At 44.5% G+C, this 21,157-nt stretch overlaps 1 protein-coding gene across 28 annotated transcripts in view; it reads left to right on the plus strand.

Annotated features, from left to right (window-relative positions):
• The first annotated feature begins 1,782 nt into the window (after nt 1–1,782).
• The window catches only part of NRXN3 (neurexin 3), a 998,348-nt gene continuing 978,973 nt past the window's right edge, over nt 1,783–21,157 (plus strand). For 14 of the 28 annotated variants that reach the window (XR_008449915.1, XR_008449916.1, XM_054066539.1 and 11 more), the window contains exon 1: nt 1,783–1,937. The gene's annotated coding sequence lies outside the window, so the exon portion shown is untranslated. The remainder of the gene's footprint in view (nt 1,938–21,157) is intronic. The other 14 variants (XM_054066527.1, XM_054066528.1, XM_054066523.1 and 11 more) reach the window with 1 other exon arrangement.

Genomic DNA, 21,157 nt, shown 5'->3' on the forward strand with positions numbered 1-21,157 from the left:
CTAGTTTGTTTTTTTTTTTTCTCTCAGGGTACAGGCTGTTTTCTGACTGCCAAATTGAAGAGGTTTATCTCGGAACTAGAAGTGAAGTCTGCTGTTGTCATTGATTTTGCATGGAGGATACTCTGATCATAGGCAGTCAGAACAAAACATGATGCAAGTATATACATGATCTTAAAAGACCTTGGAGAGTGAAGGGCCAGAAGTGGTGCAATTTCAGATGGCTACCTCATCAAATAATTACTTTGATAAACTCCAAGCTACAAAATACTAGATTGCCAGAACTATCAGCAGAAGAAGAGTGGTACTGGAAGTCAGATTTTATTGTCAGATGCACATTTTAAATCTGGAGTTAACTATTGAAGTAAATAAAGTAATACCTGATATTCTTCACAGCAATTGAGACCAGGATCTAATCCCATGCCCTGAGGAGGGATTGATAGTTCTCACTGCTGTTATGTTGTCCATATAAAGCAGGAAACGTAACAATAACCTATCTTTTTGCAGACATTTAAAGGGATAAAGTCTTGCTCTTGGGATGCCGATTTTGAGTCATGTGGATGCCTCTTTCCTGGACTGTCATCACCTTGTTGAAACAGGTCTCCATTACCCTCTCTGTGTATGTATCTGTATTTGTTAGTGGAATATGAAGGACTGTGTTTCCCAGAGAAACTTCCCAGGGGACTCCTAATACTACTTGAAACTATTATTTAGTATTTCTGGGTGGCTGTTACCCACCTCAGACACAGATGCATTTCGATAGTGAGTGAAGTGATCAATGCTTACTGTATAATAAAATAATTAGTATTCATTATCTATTTAGTGTTGCGAGTAGGCTCTCTGCTATGCAAAATATACAAAAAGATAGAAACATTTGAATACATGATCAGAAGGGGAAGGAAAGTGAAATAGCTTTTCAGTCCGTCCCTAGGGCAAATGCAATTTTAAGTGTCTGGCATTGCAGTATGAGCGCCGCACACAGATTTTACAAGACCATAGGTCTAGAGGAAGGGGTCAGAAGGTTTGATTTCTCACTTTTGGTTTTGTGTGCACTTAATGTGCATAATGTTCCTGCCTGCTAGTCTTCTTTGAGGTGAACTTTCAGCATGAAAACACATTAAAAAATTGTACGTAATTTTTTTTTTCCCCCCACAGAAAGCACTCTGAATTACTTGCTCACTGTGCCAAGTGCTAATGGTGATACAATGATAAATAACAATATGTAGGAGATATATTCTAAACGATATATTTAGGATATACATTCTGAACAGCCGAACGTGTCCGTCGATGCCATCGTCTCTACTTTCACAAGCGAGGAAATGAGCGGAGAGAAAGTGGATAGAAAGTTTAAGGGATTTGTGTAAGGCAGCAAGGAAACTTAGCGGCTGGTTTAAACGAAACGGGCAGCGCGCGGATTGACTTGAAACACTCCGCTGGTTTGTGTCAGACCCTGAGCTAGAAGGGAAGGATCTTGGAGCCGTAAGGGGTTGGGGGGATGCCGAGGCGCCCGCCCCAGCACCGCGATCCGCCTGCTCGGCGGGCAGGTCCCCGTTCGCTCGGGCGGCGCCGGCGAACTCTCGAAGGTAAAAGAAACGAGCCGCATCCCCCGCCGCGGCCGCGAGCGGAGGGGCAGGAGCAGCGCCCCGCCGTCCCGAGGCAGCGGGGGAGCCGCGTCCAGCCCCTGCCCGCGGCCGGGCGGCCCGCGGTCTCTTTAAAAGCTGCGGCCGGGCGGGGCCGGGCCGGGCGGGCGCGGCGGCAGGGGGCGGCGGCGGCGGCGTGCGCGCGGGGCTCGGGCTGCTCCGGCACCGCGGCGCGCTCAGCCCTGCGCAGCTCCGCCCGCGGCTGCCTCGGCGCGGCTCCCCGGGACCCCCCGAGCCCCCGCGGCTGGGGCCGCGCTGGAGCCCCGCGGGCAGCCCCCCGGCGTCCGCCCGGCTGCGGAGGTGAGCGGGGGCGGCGGGCGGGGGGCGGCGCGGGGCGGCTCCGCGGGTGGGCTTCTCCCGAGCCCGTCGCACCGCTGACTGCTTGGGAGCGTTCTGTCCCGCCGGGCGCCGCGCACCGACCCTCCGGGACGCTCCCGCCCCGGCTCCCCGTGCCCGACTTCGTAGGGAATCGCGGTTCTCATGGCGGGGCTTTTCGGAGTGGAAAATGGGGGAGCCTCGCGGAAAAGAAGAGGATGCTGCGCTGAGTTACGGCAGGGAGACGCTTAGAGAGAGCCTGCCGCTTGACTAAAGCTTAAGGATTTCTTTAAAAAAAATATTAATGAGGGAAGAAGACAGGCTGAAGATGAAAGTTTTTTCCCTTTAATATTTTTTCCTTCTCCAAGTCTTCGGATCTATTACAGTAGCGCCTTTCCTCCCCGCCTTCCATTTGTTTGTATTAATGATTTAGTAGCCGTCTTGCCTGAAAACTTCCACCGTGAGCGACTGCTGTGGGTTTTCAGGCAGTCAGTGACCTTAAAGGTTGGTTCAATGCTTTCTTCGTGCAAGATGTATGTGAAATAACCAACGTGGTGGTTGGTTTCAGTTTTTTCCTCCCTCCTTCTGTTAAAAAAAATTCACCTGCTTTATAATTTAAAAGAAAACATCATTCAGTCAGGGAGTGATGTAATTCTCCTACCTAAGGGCACTGACTCTGGTGCTTTGCAGGTGACTTGTCTTTTGCTTACTCTTTAAATTTATTTTAATTGCAGTCTTTTGTAGCTAGGAACAACGTATTTAACCACTGCTCTTTGAGGATGTATTTTGTTGAAACTGAAATATTTATTTCAAAAAAATTTTTTTCCCCTGATTTCTACCCCCCCAAAAGAAAACAATAAAAAGATTAGGCATGAGATCAGCGGCAGAAAAACCAAAGGATTGGGGAGGCAGAATCCAGGCTAAACACACCGAATCATTTATAAAAAGGACACTTCCAGTCTTTCGCTTTCCTAGGCTCTCTTTCTACTTTTCCATGGTCAAACTGTTCAACGCTTCATTGCAAACAGTTTTAAGAAATTATTTTGGATTTTCTTAAATATTAATTGTTCCTCCCATATTTCTTACTCCACACAATTGTTCCGTGGTGAGCACACAGCCCTCCTAAATAGGTGAATATTGAAATGACCGCTCACCGATACCTGCTTATCACATATTTTAAGGGACAATTTTTTGAGGGGGCTAACTCTTAACTAGACCGGTGAAGAGTCTTAAAGAGATCTTGAGTGGGTGGGGGAAAATTTGATCACAAAGGGTTTTGTTTGCCGTGATGATACAGTCAGTTATTAATTGTAACGTCAACCAGAAGGGTGTTTCGTCTGTCACTGGTTTAAGTTAAAACGGTCATTGGTGTTAAGTCGGGCAAGTTTATCTAAGGGTTAGTAGTATTTTGGGGGGAGGAGGCTGTAGAGGTTATTGCTTTTGATTTGGGGACTGGATGCACTTTATTAGCTGAACGAACTACACTGTTGTATAGACATAATTTCCATTCTGTATCAGTTTCTTCTGCGTCTTTGGCAGTTTCTTAAAATCTCTAACAAAGTATCTGTTTTTTTGGAGTGCAGGTGGGGACATTAGAAGTTGGGGGATAATGGGAGCAACAGGACTATATTTATTTAAAAAAAAAAAAAGGAAGTTTGGAGGTGAGGATTCTCTTTCTGGAGCATTCGGGCACCTTCTGATGGGGTATGTCTCTAGGCTTTTAATTATTTATTTCACTTTTGTCCTTTAAAAAATGGAGTAGAGCGAAACCAAAATGAAATGAAATAAAATTAGAGTAAATGTTTAAAAATAAATAAATAAATAAATACATAAAGGAAGAGAATGGCTAAAAGCCCAATACTTGATTTCGTCGACCTGGTGGTGATGGCTTCTCGATAGAAGCGATATCTGCCGATATCACTCCTGTTCCATGACTGTAGCCTGGCCTCATTTTACGCTGCGTTTCTACCGAACATGTTGACGTGCTGCTGCTTATATAAGGGGAAGAACAAATTCAAGCGGATTAGTGCTTGGGATTTTGAGATCGGCTACCGAGATCGTGTTGTGGGTTTTTGTCCTTTCCTTGGGGGAGCTAATGGCAGAAGGCTGGAAAATGATGGGAGGGGGTGAAATGGGGATGTGTGGTTGGGGGAAGATGGGGGTAATGCAGGGAGCAGCTTATTCGCATAATGTCTGCGCTGCATCCCTTTTTCGTTTCTTTTCTTTTTATAAAACCCATTATCTCTAAAAACACGTTATTCTTCAGCCCAGTCTGGAAAAAAAAAATAGTGGGAGGGGTTATCATAGGGAGGGGGTTTGGTATGGGAGTCATTAGACCCACTGCTGCAAAACCAAGATACAGAAATCCATCTGCACCAACATTTCGGGGGGAGGGAGGGCATAGAGAGGGGGGAAGGGATGGATTGTCTATCTTGGATTAGCGAAATGGAGCTTTGTATTCTTCATTTTCCTCCCCATTTTCTGCCATTTCCCCCCATCCCCCCCAACCGCACACCCGCTTTCCTCCTCCCAAACCCCACCCCCTGAAGGTTTCTCGTCCCTTGACGAGAAAATTCTGTGTAACATCCTGATGGCTCTGCGGCTTTTTTTTTTTTAGTGCATCACAACAGTGGCATGATGACCTTTGCTTCATGTCACACAGATTTGGGTCCCCGATAGGACTGCGATCGCAGCTTGGGCATGTGTGCACGCACTCATACACCCATAGTCACGTACCTAGGACAGGCCGTGATTTAATTCCAATTTTTGTGTGTATGTCTTTGTGTGTGTATGTGTGCGGCTGATAAACATTGGCACAGGGTAGGGAACGCAGTAAATGCCAAAGGCATGTCCATCCATTTTGCCAGCCCATCTTACCGGTCTCTTTTTCCGCGGACATTGTGTCACACATCATGAGATTTTGTGTCGGGGAGAGGTGTGCCCTTTGTGGATGGCAAGGGCCTGGGGGCTGGAGGGGGTGTATGTGTACCATGAAGGAAGGAATTTTGTGGGGGGGAGACACACAGATGAAATGAATCTGACGATGCTAATAACATTATTTTGGTCAAATGAACGTCTGGTGATAATGATTCGGTGTAACCATCCATGAAATACACGCTTGCAACACACTGGAATGAAGGTTACTCCAGGGAGCTCTGGCAGAGCCAGGCATGCTCAGGGGAGTAAGCTGTCCCCTTGATGGGGGAAACAAAATTCATAAGCACCCCAGGCTCCCTCCCTTCCCAACGCCTTCTTGCATGTCTGAGCTGGAGGGCATTGAGATGGAGAGAGGGGATGGGCTGCACTAGAGCTAGAACCAAACAAAGCCTTTCCACCTCATCCTCCTGTGCCATTTTCCTTTGCCCTCTTTGAGCTTATCAGTACCGTTGATGCAGACGATCTAGGAATATCGCCATTTCCATGCAATCCCTGCCGGAGGCTGGAGGGTGGTGAATTGAAGGAGGTGGAGAAAAGCTCCTAGTTTCTGTTGTACGATGTGCAAGGGAGTCACAGCTTTTCAGGTCTGAGTAGAGCAGGGAAAAGGCTGCAGGGAGAGCATAGGAAGCTGAGAGTCTGTTCCTCCATCTCTCCCTCTCTTCCTCTTTTCCTTCTTTTCCCTAGCTAGAATGTGGGGAAGGGCCCAGCGAGTCGCAGTGAGTAGCTATGGCTATCCTAGTGCAGGGTTGGGGAAGCTAAGGCAGTGAGAGGGAGGCTTCTTCTGGGTTTCAAGTGGGCCAGGACCCTCTCCAAGGCTAGCACACCTACTCAGCACCCTCCTCTGGGTGTGAAGGTCACGGGCTGCTCAGAAGGCGGCGAAAGGGATGTGGAGGAGAAAGGTGCTCTTACGGTTCTGCCTGCCGCTGCTTCTCATCTGTGTGTGGCTACGCCTGCTCCGAGGTCTCTGTGTTTCTGGATCTTTCCACTTCATGGAGCGATAGCAAAAGCTGAATAAATGGATCTGTCCAGGGCTATTGTTATTTGCCTTTTGTTTTTCTCCATTCTCTCTGACCTTGAGATGCAGTAGTAAACTGCAGCCAGGAAGATGGGGCAGAGATGTGGCCAATGCCCCACACTGTTGCTGTAGGTGATGCCCAGAGAGTTGCTGTTTACACCACCCCAGTCTGTGCCTCCAGAGCCAATCTTGCTGCGCCTGCCTAACTTCACCAGTTACTTTTTTACTTCCCCCTGCCTTCCCTTTATTCAGTCACTTCAGATTGTCCTTCTGTCTCCTGTGCTCGTAGGCCAGCCGTGGCCACTCTTGAAGGTGATGCAGCAACCCAGATAAGCAACAAGCAGGAGGTGAGAGACTGCCTCCTTGGTACCCTGCAAGGTGAATATGAGCCCTGGTTTTATGGTTCTTCCATTTCCTGAGTGACTAAGGGACAGGTGTGTTCTTGTCAGTGTCTGTTTATGAATTATTTGTTGGCAGGAATAGGAAAGGTTAGAAAAAAAAGCTTTATTGTAGGTAAACTTCAATGATTACCATGTGAGTTTTTTAGCTCAGCAGTGCCTGGTTGTGGTGCTTTCTCCTTCCTCGAACTCGTACAGCCAGTGGAGCAGAGTGAACTTCATGGAGTGCTGAATTTGCTCCTGATCCTAAGTGATTTGAACCCTTGAAGTGAGAAGGGAACTTGGTTCTTGCAGAGCATTCAAAAGGTGAGAGGTCGTGCCAGGGTAATTTGTGGTAGTGATAATGGTGGATTTTAAGACCCAAGTTCCCGTACAAAAAGGAAACAATGCTTCCTCCCTCCCTTACTTTCTTGCCTTTTCAAGCAAGTTACCAAGCCATCATCTGCAAGCAACTCATGTTCTTTTTGTGTTAGAATTGGATTTAAACTCTCAACCTACAGGACACCTATAAACTGCACAAGATCTTCTGGCTCTTGTGTGGCATGTTCCTGGGAAGGGAGAATTTAGTCCCTTTCTTCTCGTAGTAGCAGTGGTATTTCAGTGGATCTACTGAAATGGTGGATCTTGCTTTTGTTTTCTTCAGCCTGCTCCAGGGCTCTGGAATTTACCTGTCTTGAGAGAAGTGGAATGTATTTTTCCCCACCTTGATCAGTTTTCTTTTGCTCTCCTCTCAGCTCTGTGCTCTGGGCATGTGTAGGTAGAAGTCTGGATACTGTGTGAGCTGTGATCTATTGTATGGAGGACAATGATATATATAGTGATCTGGCCAAGAACAAACAGAAAGAGCCAGAAACTTTGTGAGGACCAAAAGCCAGGATATGAGATGTCTTCTGACAAGAATCAAGATACATGAATCACTTGTTTAAAACCAAAATGCATCTAACTTTATTTGGCCTTACCCTCACCAGAATGAAGAGACAACAGGTTTTATTTTTGGACTCTTGCCAATGCAGCTGGAGCAAGAAATCACCCAAATTTTGGTTAAACTTTGCTAATTTTTATCAGCACTCTTCTCCTCATCCCCCTCTTCTAGTTAATAACAGAGTCTGTCAATCTAGCAGACTTGGATCTTAATACGTACAGCAAGTGGTGAGGAGGATGTTTTGCATTTCAGAAACCAGGATGCTAGTGGGATTGGTAGCGTCTTGAAACCAGCACACTGCATAATCTAGGGTCAGATCATTTGCTTTTGCTTTTCTATGATTTCTCCTCATACGAGCATAGAGAAAAAAACAATTCTTTTGTGTAAAGGACTCTGAGAATCAAAGACGATATGACCTTGTGCTGCCAATCCAACAGCCAAAGACATATTTGTAAAAAAAGAAAAGGAAGAAGAAGGCAGTGTGTGCAAGAAGTTTTTTTTTTTCTTTTTTTTCTTTTTAATGAAAAAGTCATGACTGGGCTGGGTTAGCTAGAGTACACTGGGGTCTATTAGGGATTAAGCGCAGGGTCTGTGTAGTTGTATGAATGAAAAGTTGAGCAATAAGACTCCTGGTGGAAGTATGATAGTGATTTGGAATATCCTGCATTCTACATTATGGTAAGGTGGGAATATGATTTCTCTTGATGCGGTTGACAGAAAAAGGCACTCTCTGAGCACTGTGGACAGCTGTTGGGAACTGCACACCACACAGCCAATTGGGCAGAGTCCTCTGGGCTAAAGTCTGCAGCCTCTTGGGACTCCAGGCTGCTGCAGGCATCACTAAGTGGCTTTGCAAAGGGTGATGGAGGTGTGGCCACACCCATTTGAAGTTCAGCTCTGTCTGGAATGTGGCCCCTTGCCACTGAGCAGATGAGGCTTTCATCTGTCTTGCCTCCCCGTGTCTCTGAGAGCTTTCCCCTTATCTCTCATAGCCCTGTACCCAAATTCTCTCCCAGGCACACTACCCTGCCTGTTTCCTGTCTGCTGGAAGCAGGAGTGAGCTGGGGTGTTGGGAAGAGGATGTCAGGAATGAGTGGGGGCTCCGTCAGTATACCCGTCAGTGGTGTGCTCAGCTCCTGTCCTTTCCAAATTCCTTTCCTCTGCCCTTTATAGTGAGGGACAGCTTATTTTGAACACAATCTGCTTGTGTCATTCCTAGCCCTGCCGCCTGTCATCCATCACGTCATGGAAACTAATTAACACTAGTAGCTTTGGATCCTGGGAATGACAGTGCTGGGATAGTAGACTCTTTCAAAGATCCTAATGTCTCTTTTCATAACTAGGGCAGCCCAGTCTGGGAATTCATGGACTCTGTTTCTTGCCTGCTGCAGCAACCCCATAGTGAGGGTGCTTGTGTGTTCAGCAGAGAGGGTGCCCAAGGCCGAGGCCTGCCTCATAATGCCCTTGACAGTGCTGCAGCATCTCCTGCATCCAAGTACCTCCCAGCAGCCGGATGAGAGCCAAGGAATGGGATAGAATAATAATTGATGAGGATGAGGGAGGTATGATGCAAACATTTTGAAGCTGCCGATAATCTCTCCATATATAGCTGCATGTCGTCCCAGGATCTGTTCGAGAGTTTTTTCCCTTGGAACATCCTCTGCTCACAGTGAAGCATACTGTCCTGTTTCTGCTGTGGCACTGATTGCATTGCCGTGTTGATGAGGAATGTCGTCAGGGGAATCAGTGTGCTGCTCTGATGGAGATGGCAGGATTAAAGGTGAGGCTTTGGTCATACTATGAGGCTACCCAGCGAGCACTTGCCCCCCTTCTCTCTCTACTTTCTGTCTTCCTGCTGTTGTGAACCACTTCTAAAGAGGGGAAGAGTCCCATGGGGGATGGAAAGGAGGGTAACTACTCAAGAACATGATGTTTGCTGGCAGCCGAAGAAGGATGAGAAGAGGAAGAACTTTACAGTGGGGTAACTACCTGATGGGCCTGGCTGAATCTGCGGAGCAGGGAGATGCTGGCTTCATTTCAGTCTGCTGTTACAGCCCATTTTTTTTTCCAATAATGTGTTAATTAAACATTGATTTCAGGGGAAAAAAGAATCTGCTTGAACTGCAGAAACTAAATGGAGTGTGGAGGAATGGGATCCGGTGAGGGATGTGTGGAAGGACCTTCTGTCAGCTGTCTTCATGACCAGTCATGGAGGAAAGCAAGAAGGGGCTGGAGAAAAATCTGTTCACCTAAAGTTTAGAGTCCTTAAGGGGGAATCTTTTCCCTTCTGTAACTGCACGTTTTTTACTGATGTGTGCTGAGGTATTAGTAGGTAGCCAACTGTATTTACTTAAAAGATGTAAGTAATGAAATACTTAATTTTTATTAATTTATTATTCTTATTTTTATTAGAGAATTTTCAAGGCATTTTGGCATTCAAGAGACTTTCTGTTCAGTTTGGCACACTACAAATGACTCTTGTAGTTACTGTTGTACCTATAAATTAATTAAGCTGTGGTACCAGTCAAAGTACCAGTCATAATGACGTCCATACTCTCGTTACTTGCAGATATCTAGTAGCTCAGCTGACCTTTGTTTACTGCATGGGTAAGTCACTCCCTGAACACGGATAGAAGATAGTGATGTGCACATTTAACATTTTCTATTCAGATCCTTAGAGCAGTGGAACGTGAGACAAGATTGTGATATCTCCCTCCCTTGCTTGGTTGAACTCTTTTCTGTTCATTAGGCTGGAAGAGCCAGTTGGAGGCTATGCTGCTCTTCTTTTCTGCTTCCAGGTGTTAGGCATACATGGGGAAGATAGACCAAAGCAAAGATTCATGAGATCTCATCTGGAGTAAACATCTCTGCTGATGTGAGCAATATATTCTTATGACATTAAACAGGTTGATTTGAATTATTTTGACTACTGTGCTTTCTGTCTTCACTAGTTCTGCGAAATAATGGAAAGGAGGGAATAACCTCTCTGACCTTTCTGAGCATTGCATAAGTCTGAATTAAAGGGATCTCTCAAACATTTCATTTAATGCAATAATCTGCAATATTGGACTACAGAAGGATCAGGACCCATTTGAAAAGGAACAGATTAAGCCATGGAGCAACTATTTTCCAGGAAAATTTTCAGCCTGTTCATAGCTGGTGAAACCTACAGAATCACAGAATGTTTGAGCTTGGAAGGGAACTCTGGAGAGAGGTCATCTGATCAACGCACTGCTCAAGCTGGGCTGCCTAGAAAAGGTGTCACATCCGGACAGCTTCGGAATATCTTCCAGGAAAGAGACTCCACAACTTCTCTGCGCAACCTCTGCCAGGGCCTGGTCAACCTTAAAATAAAAAAAAAGAGATGTTTCAGACAGGGCCTCCTGTGTTTCAGTTTGTGTTTGTTGCCTCTGGTTCTGTCACTGGGCAGCACCGGAAAGAGCCTGGCTTTGTTGTCTCTATATGCTCCCTTCAGGTATTTATGTACATTGATAAGATCCCTCCCTGAGTCTTTTCTTTCTTCAGTTTAAACAGTCCCAGTTCTCCCAGCCTTTCCTCATAAGACAGATGCTCTTAATCCTCTTTGTGACCCTTTGTTGACCCTTATGTCCATCTCTCTCTCTTGTGCTGTGGGCCCCAGAACTGCACACAGTGCTCCTGGTTTAACTTCATGGGTGCTGAGTAGAAGGGAAGGAACCCCTTCCTCAATCCGCTGGCAGCAGTCTTAATGCAGCCCAGGATACCAGTAGCCTGATGGATGATATTGAACTTGGTGTCCACTTGGTGTCCGAGGTCCTTTCCTGCAAAGCTGCTCTTCAGCCAGGTGGTTCTCAGTGTGTACTGATACTTGGCCCATGAACATCTCTACAGTGGTAAGGAATATCATCTGAGCAGGCAGGATGGTCCTTAAGTATTAAGCAAAATTCTGGAATTCTTTTCCACAATGTGTCAAACAAGTTTTTCATACTAGTTGTCGCTTTCTCTATCCACTGAAAATTCAAAATTGTCATTTGTAAGGGATTATGATTTTCTTGAAAGGAAGGCTTCATATATCTGAAAGTAGAATAGAATGTTCCATTTGGAAGTGACCTACAATAATCATCTAGTCCAACTGCCTGACCAATTCAGTGCTGTCCGAAAGTTGAAGCATGTTATTAAGGGCATTGTACAAATGCCTCGTGATAGGCATGGGACATCAGCCACCCCTCAAGGAAGCATGTTCCAGGTTTGGTCACCCTCTCTGCAGAGAACTGTTTCCTTCCCAATACCTGGTCTGAACTTCTGGTGCATCTTTGAACCATTCCTGTATGTTCTGTCACTGAATAGCAGGGAGATGAGATCAGCATCTCCCTATCCATTTCCCCTCTTTAGGAAGCTGTAGAGAGCAATGAAGTTGCCCCTCAGCCTCCTTTTCTCGAAAACAGACAAATCCAGAGTCTTCAGCTGCTCTCTATAGGACATTTCTTCCAGCCTTTCACCACCTTTGTTGCCCTCCTCTGGATGCTTTCAAGTACCTTAACATCCTACTTAATATGTAGGACGAGAGACTCCAGTTTCCTTAATTGTTCTGTTACTATGGCTGGTTACACACGGCAATCTTTTTGTAGACCGTGAAGAAAGAAATTTTAAATTATTGATTGTTTTGACTTTTTTGGGGACAGAAATCAGGAATGCAAGAATTCTGGGGCTAAGGCCAACCTTCTCAAGGGACTTTCTTTGCCTGATATTGCATTGAAGTCCTGGCTTGAAAATCTCCTGGCTTGTCTGGCAGCTCATGCAGCATGTTGAAAGAGGATGTGATACAATATAATTTTAGGTATATGTATTTTAAACTACCTTCTGTGTACCTGGGAACCAAAAAATTAAGGGCTTTATGAGAAAATACAAGGAAACAACTTGATTCTTGACATAATTTCATATGTCATTAATCAAATGTATATTGAGAGCGTATCTAAAAACAGTGGACCAGAAGGCATAATTTTGTTGAGCTGGGTCTTGAGGATTTAGCTCAATGCAATTAGTTTTTTTGAATGCGTCCTTTGTCTTCCTTGTTGGTTGATACGGCCTAGTTAGTGAGTTGCTAGCAGCTCTATTTGGTACTTGCTTAGGTTATAGAGTGAAATGTTGCAGTACTTTTTTGGCAGCGGATTATAATCTCATTGACGTCTATTTTATGAGGCTACATAGAACTACTGTTTTTTTACTAGGGTCATGATGTATCTAGTAGAAATGCAGAATGAAAAGGGAATAAGAAATTGATAGGCTTTTTATAAGACAGTAACTCTTAAGAAGTTTACTTGAACACCACAGTCCTTCCTTCTGCGCTCTCTTTGTTGCTGTTGTATAAAAGAAGGCAGGAAGTCGGTCTGCTTTCTTGGCCCAACACAGGTCATGTACCTGTGAAACTGGAAACTGGTTTGAATTCGATGAGAAGAAATTTATTAAAGACAAATGAAAAGTACTACATTTGGGAAAGTGAAATCAAATGCCTACATGTAAAATGGGGGATAACAAGCCAGGCAACAGAACTACAGAAAAGGATCTGAGAGTCACTACAGTGAGTCAGAGACTGAATGTGAGTCAACAGTGTGGTGACATTGCAAAAAAAGCAAATCTCATTTTAGGGTATATTTAACAGGAATGTCACGTGTAGCACACAGGCAGTAGCTTTTCTACTCTAGCAGCCGCTGCTGAAGCCACGGCAGAGCACTGTGTCCAGTGTGAGCAGCGATACCAGAAACGGTGGGAGGAGATGAAGAGAAGGCAGCCTGAGCGGTGAGTGCTACCTGCAAAGAGAGGCTCCGAGAACCGGGTTGGTTTAGTCTAGAGAGAAGATTAATGAGAGATATGAAAAGTCTCCCAATATTTAAAAGCTTGTTTTGAGAAGAGAGTGATTAATTGTTCTCTCTGTCCACTGGGAATAGGGCAAGAAGTAATCGGCTTAATTTGTAGCAAGGAAGATGTGGAGATAGGTGCAAGGAAAAGCTTTGTGAGTATTTGGATAGTTCAGCATGAAAACAGCATGTTGAGCGAGGTTGTGGTGCCCTCATCACAGCGAGTTTAAGAGCATATGAGACAGAGAGACACCAGATTTTATTTATGTAGTTTTGTTATAGTTTTTAGTGATTTGGAAGGGGAAATGGGCTGCCTGAACTCTCGACGTCTGGTCCCAACACCTCCTGCGCTCCCTGAAAGGCAGATTTCTCCCCTTACTGGCTGTTGTGGTGGAAGCGTGGAGCAAAACACTCCTTGTGCTATGCCCCTGCAAGCACCTTTCATGCCCCTGTCATGATCCACTCTTACAGTGTGTGTCCCAAAAAGGCCTGAGGCAGCTTGTGTGTTTTTGCATCTGGCACTATAAGCCTTTCTATTTCTGCAGTTAACAAATAAGCGGCGAGCTGGCCTAGCTTCCTACATCCTCATGACTAGGAAATGGAAGTTATTAGAAAATTTTATCCTGGCTACTGATTAATTTATGCCGGGAAGATTTGGCCAGATGTTTTGGGAGACAGTCAAGAAGACTTCCACTTCTGCTTTCACTTGTTAGAAAACACTGCAGGTTTGTATGGAGGGTCACATTTACTGCAAGAAGAATTTTCTGTGCTCTTCTGTCAAATTTAGTGGGCAAGGGCAAAGAGTTTTCCTTTCTGCAACTATCTTTTCTTCTAGTTGCTTTAAGCAGAGTAGTGTAGATTAGGCATTGCAGGGTGATGCATTAACACCCAGTGGACTTGAGAAAAGGGAGTCTAATGCCTGATCCAGTAAAGACATGAACTTCAGTACTTGTGAAAGGGGCTCATGGCATTTCCAGAGAGGAGGATGTTACTCAGGCAGGGCTACTGTTCTTCCTTGAGAGTTCAGCAAAAACTTTCAGTGGCTGTTAGAAAGTAATCCAAGACCTACTGCTTGGTGTGTTACTTGTATCTTTTCCTGAATCTTAGATTTACACTATCAGCCTCTCTGGAGCTAGTCAGGCCTAGGAGTCGAGGGCCTGAGCATCTTCAATGTGGAGAGCCAATTTCCCTAACAAACCTTCTCAAAGAAGGAAGTTTATTCATTTTAGATTACCAGAACATCCAGGAATATATACTTGTTGAACTTGGACAATGTTGGGGATGGCCACTATATGTGTGCACAGTTTGTAATATAACCATTCTCCATCTTCTTACATAACTTGTAACTGCAGGCTCTTGCCATTCTTCAGAGTGAGTGGAGTATGAAGATATCTTTTACATCTTGCCATTGGAAGTGAGTCAGGTTTGACACACCAAAGTAGGAGGCAACAGGTTGTGTGTAGGAAGCTTGTTCTGTCCAGGGAAAATCTAAGGGATGTAAGCAGGGCATTAGTCCTGCTGCGTTGCAAGGCTGGTATCTTCTTCTGCAGCTTAGTTTACACAGACTCACCGTTTGGAGAACATGGAAACCTCAGCTGATTCAAGCCTCAAGGGACGAGTGGTGAAATGGTTGAAGGTAGTTTGGGATTTAATTATTTGTTTACAAAGCCTCATATTGCACAAAGTAATAATTGTTTATGAACCCTGCTGTGGAGTCATGAGGGAATCATTCCAACTCAAAGATATAGTGAGATATAACTTAATTATTGTTGTTATTATTATTGCTGCCTATTGTGGTAGCATCTACACAATCCTGGTTCAAACATGGCAAAAAATGTTCCCTGCCCCAAAGAGCTAGCAAGCTAAAGATGAGACTGGAGACAACAGATGGACACAGATAACTGGAGGAGTGCAGAAAAAAGAAAGTTGGTCAGCAGGATGGGTGGTATGATAGCATGTTGACAGCTTAGTTGTTGTTAAGCTTTCTGTAGGCATGTGGCAAAGGATTACAACAATAATTCAAGCTGCGGCCATTGCTTTGGTGTTTTTGCATGTGCATCTTCCATCTGTTTTATTTAAACAGTTTAATTCTCGCTCAATGAGGATTTTCTGTCCCAAAACTTCCCATAATTTATCTGATGTAGACAGGGACACACACTGATCCAACAATGAAGTGTCTACTGCAGTTTTTAAGAGAAGCTCTAATTTTTTGTTATGGAAAGGGAATGCAACAGGAAGCACAGGATTTTGATCCTGAGTGCTTAAAAGGACACTGGGAAAAAGACTGAGGAATTTCAGCAGGATGAACATCCAAAGGGTTCAAAGTTCATTGGAGTGGCATAATGCAAGAGGTTTGTCGGCAGACGTGGTGTCATACCAAGAGGCTCTGTCTATACCAGTGGCTGTGTTCACAGGTGTTTCTTGCTTTGAGTGTTACATCAACATGCAGAATAGACATCAGGTAATTTTAGGGTGCCCTTTCTTTCATATTATTTCAGGTAACTTTGTGTGGTGCCACAGCACCCTCTCTGTTTTACCATGTAGTTTGTTATCAACACACAGTATGCTGACATCAGACATGTTACAAATATGCCTGGTTTTAACTCTCATGTTGCCAACACCCATTTCCTTTCCAGTTTGGCCTGACATGCCATTTACTGTTCAGCAACCCAGAAGTGATCATGGGATATTAGATGCAGCTGCATGTTTTATAGTGTGTGTAATGGTAAGTAGTCAGAATGGTCTAAAACTTAAAGCTTGAACTGTCCACTGTCCAACTGAGTCTTATTTAACTTATTCTGGGTGAAGTCATTGTCAGGAATACTCCAGTATAGACAAACTGCAGAATTATGGGACCATCAGTACAAGAACATATTTTTGGGGTGAGTGCTTATAGAAAAGGGAGTTGGCCATTTGAGGGTTTCTTCCTGGATCTACTACAGAATTCTGTGTAACAAGTAGTTAAAAGCACTGTGTTTTTTGACTCTGTGCTTCAATTTGTCTTTTGTGCTCGCTTAGTGGATGTTGTGGTTTCAAGGCTGCTTGTAGAGTTTTTAGGTTCAAAGCTGAAGAGTATGGAGAATGAGGACCAGATATTCAGCTCTTCTTGAGCTGAATGTCACCAGCTCTCCCATCTTCTTTGCGCGTCATGCTCTGGCCCTAACCATCATGGTGGTTCTTGCAGTGATGAAAGCCAATCATGTACTGAATCATATACTGAATCACATACTGTAATCATATACTGTATTGGGAAAAGCGTAGGTAGCAGGTCAAGGGGTGGGTTTATTCCCCATGTGCAGCACTCATGGGGCCATATCTGCATACTGTATCCAGTTCTGGATTCTCCAGTACAAGGAAGATGTTAAGAAAATGGATCAAATTCAGCAAAGAACCTCTGAGGAGCATCGTTAGCAACTGGCTGCCACTGGGTTGTTGTACTGCTGACCACTAGTCTTTGAGTGCAGTGGTTCAATCAGTTTTCCATGTGCTTTGCAATATACCCATCTGGTTTCATCTGTCTGTAAATTGTTTATAATTATGCTGTTGGAGACTGTTTCAAAAACTGTGGTCTTCTTTTCATCATTGGGCCAGTCATCTCATCACAGAAGGCAATCCAGCTGGTTTTTCCCTCAGTAAATCCATGCTGGCTGTTCCAAATTGCCTTCTAGTCATTCCTATGCCTGGAAATGGGTTCCAGGAGGATTTGCTACACAGCCTTCCGAGGCACTGATGTTACACCGACTGCAGTCTACATTTCCCTGACTCTTCCTTCATGAGGACAGGTATGACATTTACCTGTTTCCAGTCATCAGGACCCTACTGCAGTCAATGTGACCTTTCCAACATGACAGAGAGTGACCTCACAGTGGCATCAGCCATTGTTGAATCCCTCAGTGCTGTTGGGGCAACTTGACTGGTCCTGGGGACTTGAGTATGCCTAGTTTGCTTAAATGGTCCCTAACTCAGTCTTCCTCTGCTATGGGTAGTACTTCTGTTCCCTGGATTGTTCCACTGGCCACATGGAACAGGGAGTCTGAGAACAGTCCTGCAAGTGAAGATCAAGGTGGAAAAGGCATCGAGGACCTAAGTATTTTCCATGCCTTTTCCCACTACTCCCAAGTCCTGTTCAGCTTTCGGCCCACAGTTTCCTTAGTCATCTTCTTTCTACCACTGTGTATGTAGAAGCCTTTGCTGCCTTTCACATTTTTTGTATTTTCATGCAATTTCAAGCTTTTCTAATTTTAATCCTGATGTGCTGAGGCAGAGTTTCATTATTTCTCCTGGGGAGCACACCCCTACTTTCACCTTCGATTTGCTTTCCTTTGTGTTTGAGCTTTTGTTGGGTGTTTCCCATTCAGCCTCCTGCTTCTTTCCACACCTGCTTGGCTTCCCACACATTGAATTGGACAGTTCTTGTGCTCTGAGGAGTTTGTTCTTTAAGATCAACCAGGTCTCCTGAGCCTCCTTGCTGGATTATCCCATGTAAGTGCTCGGTGAATGATTTCTTAAAGCTCTCCAGTGATTCTTCTCTCACCATAATTGTGCTGGGAAAATGGTTCTGTTTGTAAACTGATTTATATGTTATTTCAGGTTTGGTTGTTGTGCTCTGTAATTTTTGTCTCTGTCCCTGTTAAACACATTATACCTGTTCTATTTCCATATAAGTCTTTTCTATCTTCTTTATAGCCTCTTTTTGTTGGACTGTGTCCAGATATTTTCATTTGCCTTATTTGATGTGGTTTTGTTTAGTTTTGTTTATTTTTTTCCTGACACTTCCCTTCTTTACACTGCCAGAGGTAAATAATCAAATGGAAAAGATAGAAGGCACAAACTTTTTTCTTCATTCTGCCATTGATTTATTTCACAACAAAAGCAAATTGCTCTCTCTATTTCTTATCTCTAAAATGGGTCTCAAATTCAATAGAAGGGGTTTAAATTAATTTTGTTGAAGATCATAGACAACAAACTGATTTTATTTAATCACATTTAGTACACTCTCATTTTAGGATTGGCTTGAGATTCTATCCCAAATTGTTCTTTCAGTTAATGGTTGTCAAACTTATCAGCAAATGCTGCCAATCTTCAAAATTCTGTGCTGTGCACCATTTGCTTATGTCCTCAGACCTTTAGTAATATTGTTGTTGAAAATCCTCCTGAAATGGTGTTGTTGACTAACTATAGATTAATTGCCAAGATGCTGATGATCACCATGTATCTAGAAACTGAACTAATCAGGTTAATGCTGAACATGCATGTTACAGTGTTGCCAGCACTTCATAGAGGTTCTGTGCAATTGCTTAAGAGACTAAACATAAAAGTTCCTTGTTTCAGTCCTTGCCTCCTCCCCCTTTTTAAAGAGTGGGCATCTGTCAACCTGTGTGTCTGACCAAGATCTGGTTTCGTAGTAGCCTTGCAGAGGGGAAAGAGAAGACCGGTGAGGCAGCCTTTGCTTTACTTCTCTGCTGAAGACAACCACACATTGCTTATTCTAATGCCATTGGTGTTGTGTCAAATCTCAAACGTGAGCAGACACAGGGCTTAGTAAATTCTTGACCTCACTGTTTTCTCATTTTTGTCTCCTGATAACTAGATGTCTGAGAGGCTCTAGCAATTATAAAGCCAGAAAACTCAAGCTCACCTGAAGAAAGCTTGCATTTTGGGTGACTTAGTATGATTAATTTCTTCCCTGAAGTCCTGGCTTCAAATCCTGATGGGACCATAACTAAGAAAGACACGTAAAGGTCTTCACTGATTCCCGGCTTGATGTTTATCTCTATGGCAGAAGTAGCTCAGGAAGTTTGGTGTATGGCAGGCCTAGGAGAATCAAGAGGATTGTGAGGAGGGGTTGTGGGAGAACATGAGTCAGAGGCTGTTTGGCACACAGCTCTCCCATACTTTCCCAAGAGCCAAGCAGGCGTGTGCTCAGACACTCACAAAGTTTGCCTGTTTGCACACTCTGGTTCTGCACCCTCCATGAACTCTGCCCCTGTGTCTTGATGGCACTTGCTGGCTTCTGCTGTGATAAGTTTGCTGGCTTCTGCCTGTACTGAGCACAAGTGAAGTCCTTTGTGGAGCTAAGGCTTGTGCTGGCTGTGACTGTTTTCATAAGGCTCAAACTTCTATTCTCCATCTCGTTCCTTTGAACTCTGCCCACTGCTCCGTGAATACTAACACCAGCCTATAAATTATCCAGCAGGTCTCTACCACTTTAGCAGCCTGTGTTTTCAGTGGCGTGCATGCATAATCGATACGGGAGACTGCCTCTGCTTTTAACTCAGGCATTTGCAGAGACCTTAGACTTTCAGAGTTTTCAATCACAGCTGCCTATATGTTCATCCACTTCTCTGCCTGCCTTCTCCTTTGCCGCTCACATACATGATTTTGCATCTGGCTGTGTAGTATGTCGTGTCACAGTGTAACCTGCCATAAGTTTAAGGATGATACTATAGGCAGCCTTCATATGAGGTGTAGGAGCAACAGGTCAACTTTCATGTAGAGGATCATGCATCAGATTTTGAAAGGTTCCATCCTGACTCACTACTTGTGGGTTGGGGATGTGTGTGTGTCTTTGTCTCCTCGTGTGCCTTATCGGTCAGCTTCCTGGGCAGATGTTGCTCTCCTTTTCTTCTCTTCTTTTCCAGGTGAAACTTTTAGCATCATAAATGCTGCTCCTATGACTCATTCCTCTTAGCTTCTTTAAGTAGCTGGAAAGTTGCCCTACACTGTTGCCTGCTGACTGTGTGTAGAGTTTGAACTCTGAAGAGGTATATGGCTGCTCTGGTATTTGGCTGCTGGGGTTGACTCCTTTTGGAACTTCTCAATGTCCTGGAACTTCTCAATGTCCTTTTTAGCTCTGTCCACAGATAAAATGTCTCAGCTGAATCTTGTTTCTTTTGTGTTTCTAGGGATAAGTTGCCCCAGAACAGTCAGCCCAAACGTTCGTCTGAACATTAAATAGAGTCAGCCTTGATTATCAAGGCTTCGCTTATCTCTTCCAATCAGTTCACAGTAAGCCAAGCTCTTAACACTGGCACATCATCATGCACCACTGCAAAAGGGCTTGGTAATTGCTTCCTGTATGAGCAGTCAGTTCCCAGTGGAAGACTGCTATTTGAGAGGAGGAGTGGACAGGGTGTGGGTTTGAATCATGGAATACCAGGTTGGAAGGGACCTCAAGGATCAACTGGTCCAACCCTTCTTGGCGTGGTCTAGACAAGACGGCCCAGCACACTATCCAGCCAAACCTTAGAAGTGTTCAGTGTTAAGAAATCCACCACTTCCCTAGGGAAGTTATTCCAGTGGATCATTGTTCTCATTGTGAAAAGTTTTCCTCTTATGTCCAATTGGAATCTCCTGAGAAGTAACTTATACCCATTACACCTCATCATTTGTACATGACTTGTTGTAAAAAGGGATTCTCCATCTTCTTCGTAACCACCCTTTAAATACTGGAACATGGTATTAAGGTCTCCCCTAAGCATTCTTTTCTCAAGGTTGAACAAACCCAGTTCTCTCATCCATTCCTCATATATCAGGCTTCCCAGTCCTTTGTTAATCTTTGTGGCTCTTCTCTGGACTCTCTCCAGACCATCCACATATTTTTTGTATAGCAGGGACCAAAACGGCATGCAATATTCCAGGTGTGGCCTGACAGGCACCGAGTAGAGTGGGGTAATGGTGTCTTTATCTCTGCTGGTAATGCCCTTGTTGATGCAAGCCAGCATCCTGTTGGCTTTCTTTGCTGCAGCAGCACACGGCACTCATATTGAGCTTGTTGTCTACCAGGACCCCCAGGTCCCTTTCCACTGAGCTGCTCCCCAGCTGGGTAGATCCTAGCATGTGCTGCAGTCTGGGATTATGGTTTTCCAGGTGCAAGAACACCTTACATTTGTCCTTGTTGAACTTCATAATGTTCTTGTTAGCCTACTCTTCCACCCTATGCAGGTCTTCCTGCAGGGTGGCTTCCCCTTCCAAAGTGTCCATTTCCCCATTTAGTTTGATATCATCGGCAAACTTTATCAGGGTACACTTGAACCCATCATCTAGATCACTTTTGAAGATGTTGAACAACATTGGGTCCAATATCAATCCCTGGGGAC

The sequence above is a fragment of the Cuculus canorus genome, chromosome 5 (genome assembly GCF_017976375.1).
Source record: "Cuculus canorus isolate bCucCan1 chromosome 5, bCucCan1.pri, whole genome shotgun sequence".
Classification (NCBI taxonomy): Eukaryota; Metazoa; Chordata; class Aves; order Cuculiformes; family Cuculidae; genus Cuculus; species Cuculus canorus.